Here is a 3,500-nt window from a genome sequence, read left to right as displayed (position 1 = left end):
ACGAGCGACAGAGCCGTACAATCGAATGAACGAATGGATTCCGTCGATGATGATGAGGATCCCCAAAATAATAATAATAATGTCGGTATTTGTTAAGCGCTGACTACGTGCAGAGCGCTGTTCTAAGCGCCGGGGGAGAGACAGGGGAATGAGGTCGTCCCACGCGAGGCTCACGGTCTTCATCCCCATTTTCCAGATGAGGGAACCGAGGCCCAGAGAAGTGAAGTGACTCGCCCCCAGTCACCCAGCCGACGAGGGGCAGAGTCGGGAAAACACATTCCGGGATCTCAGGTCTAGGATTTAGAGGATCCGGTGCTAGTCACGGCCGAGCCGCTGATTGTCGTGCGACTTCAGGCCCGTCCTTTAAACTCTAGGTACCTCGGTTTCTCCCATTTGGGGTCAATAATCATACCTGCCTCTCTCACCTTCCTAGGGGTGTGGTGAGAATAAAACGAAGTGGCTTTGGAAAAAGAGGGTATTGCAAAGAAGTCATTTCTCAAACGCAGAGTGTCTATCTGTTCCTCGTCACACGCTCATTGCTATACAGACCCAGAGCACACGCACAAATCGAATCACCACCAAGCTGAATATAGTACGAGCGCCGCTCTGTTTCGGTTGCCGTGGAAACCATCACCTTGGTTCTCAGGTTCATTCTACCCATCTCATTTAAAACAAATCTTTTTTAAAAAAAAAAACCCCAAACGGAGGGGAATTTCGAGGGGATTCTATGCCTGAAAGAGAAAGTGAAAGAGGAAGAGAGAGCCAAAAGTACACCGAGACGGAATCGCAGAGCAACTCCACAGAAACACACGCTCCGAGCGGCAACCCCTCCTCGGCCCTGGACAGAGAAACGAGCTGCCCCTGACAGACCTCCCCCCTCACCGGGCAGCAATTTCCTTCGCTTCGAAGATGAAGCTGTTAAGGGTGACTGTGCCTGGGAAGCGCGGTGGAAAAGAGCCCGGGCTTTGGAGTCGGAGGTCATGAGTTCGACTCCCGGCTCTGCCACTCGTCAGCTGGGTGACCGTGGGCGAGTCACTTCACCTCTCTGTGCCTCGGTGACCCCATCTGTCAGATGGGGATTAACCGTGAGCCTCAGGTGGGACGACCCGATGACCCTGGATCTCCCCCGGCGCCCAGAACAGCGCTCTGCACGGAGTAAGCGCTTAACACGTCCCAACGTCGTTATTATCAGGAGCATCTTTTGCACACTCTCTGCGGGAACGTCCAGTTCACCTACTTCAGAATTTAGGTGAGGATTATTCAGACACCATGGATAAGAAGGGAAAGCTGTGGCCTGGAGGCGGGAGGAGCCATTTTGGAGCCGGGGTCGTGGCTGTTTTTTTTTTCCCACCCTTAAGCGCTTAAGTACGTTTAAGTAAGTTAAGCGCTTACTGTGTTCATTCAGTCGTATTCACCGAGTGCTCACCGTGTGCAGAGCGCTGTACTAAGCGCTTGGGAGAGTACTGTGTAACAACAGACACATGCCCTGCCCACAACAGGCTCGCGGTCTCCGTGCCAGGATGATGGAGAGAAACGAAGCTGCGTGGTGTATAATAATGTTGGCATTTGTTAAGCGCTTCCTACGTGCCGAGCGCTGTTAATAATAATAATGTTAGTATTTGTTGAGCGCTTACTACGTGCTGAGCACTGTTCTAAGCGCTGGGGGAGATACAGGGGAATGAGGTTGCCCCACGAGAAGCGGCGTGGCTCAGTGGAAAGAGCCCGGGCTTGGGAGTCAGAGGTCATGGGTTCGAATCCCGGCTCGGCCACTTGTCAGCTGGGGGACTTTGGGCGAGTCACTTCACTTCTCGGTGCCTCAGTGACCTCATCTGTAAATTGGGGATGAAGACTGTGAGCCCCACGTGGGACAGCCTGATTAGCCTGTATCCACCCCAGCGCTTAGAACAGTGCTCTGCACAGAGTAAGTACTTAACAAACACCAACATTATTTATCATTATTACTTAGAACAGTGTTTTGCACACAGTAAGCGCTTAACAAATACCACCGTTATTATGCAGTGAAAGAGGGTTTTAGAGAAGCGGTGAGGCTCAGTGGAAAGAGCCCGGGCTTGAGAGTCAGAAGTCATGGGTTCGAATCCCGGCTCTGCCACTTGTCAGCTGTGTGACTGTGGGCCGGCCACTTGACTTCTCTGGGCCTCAGTTACCTTATCTGTCAAATGGGGATGAAGACCGTGAGCCCCACGTGGGACAACCTGATCGCCTTGTAATCCCCGCTCCGCCGCGTGCCAGCTGTGTGACTTTGGGCGAGTCACTTCACTTCTCTGGGCCTCGGTGACCTCATCTGTCAAATGGGGATTAAAGCCGTGAGCCCCACGTGGGACAACCTGATCACCTGGTATCCCCCAGCGCTTAGAACAGTGCTTGGCACATAGTAAGCGCTTAACAAATACCACCATTACTATCATTATTATTATTAAAATGGGGATGAAGCCTGTGAGCCCCACGTGGGACACCCTGATCACCTCGTATCCTCCCCAGCGCTCAGAACAGTGCTCGGCACATACTAAGCACTTAATAATAATAATGTCGGTATTCGTTAAGCGCTTACTCCGTGCCGAGCACCGTCCTAAGCGCTGGGGTAGACACAGGGGAATCGGGTTGTCCCACGTGGGGCTCCCGGTCTTCATCCCCATTTGACAGATGAGGGGACTGAGGCCCAGAGAAGGGAAGTGACTTGCCCACAGTCACCCAGCTGACGAGCGGCAGAGCTGGGATTCGAACTTAACAAATACCAACATCAGTATCATCACTATTATCATCTCCTTGTATCCTCCCCAAGCGCTCAGGACAGTGCTCGGCACATAGTAAGCGCTGAACGGATACCAACATCAGTATCATCACTATTATCATCTCCTTGTATCCTCCCCAAGCGCTCAGGACAGTGCTCGGCACATAGTAAGCGCTGAACGAATGCCATCATTAAGAGGGGGGGGCGAAGCAGAAATGCCCACACTTCCAATATACTCGCTTTCACACACGGACCCCCCACCCCCAGCACTCTTACACATCGTCCCATTCAGACACACAAACACCCACACGACTCTCACACACTTCTACTCACACACGGATGCAAAACTCGCCCGGTTTCGCCCACAACCGGTTCACTCTCCCACCGACTTTTCACACCGTCTCACCCACCGAGACTTCACTCTGGTCCAGACCTTACGCTCTCACAGTCACACCTGACGCCCGGGGCCCGGCGGCTAGACTGGGCGGCCCGGGAGCCAGAAGGTCACGGATTCCAATCCTGCCTCTGCCACTTGTCCGCTGTGCGACCGTGGGCGAGTCGCTTCCCTTCTCTGGGCCTCCGTGACCTCGTCTGGAAAACGGGACTTGAGAGTATAAAGTTGGTATCCGTTAAGCGCTTGCTGTGTGCGGAGCACCGTTCTAAGCGCTGGGGGAGGTGCAGGGTCATCAGGTTGTCCCGCTTGAGGCTCCCGGTCTTCATCCCCATTTTACGGATGAGGTCGCTGAGGCAC

Source organism: Ornithorhynchus anatinus, chromosome 12, assembly GCF_004115215.2.
Source record: "Ornithorhynchus anatinus isolate Pmale09 chromosome 12, mOrnAna1.pri.v4, whole genome shotgun sequence".
NCBI classification, from domain to species: Eukaryota; Metazoa; Chordata; class Mammalia; order Monotremata; family Ornithorhynchidae; genus Ornithorhynchus; species Ornithorhynchus anatinus.
The sequence above is the reverse complement of the archived record's forward strand: the minus strand, read 5'-3'. Positions refer to the sequence as shown.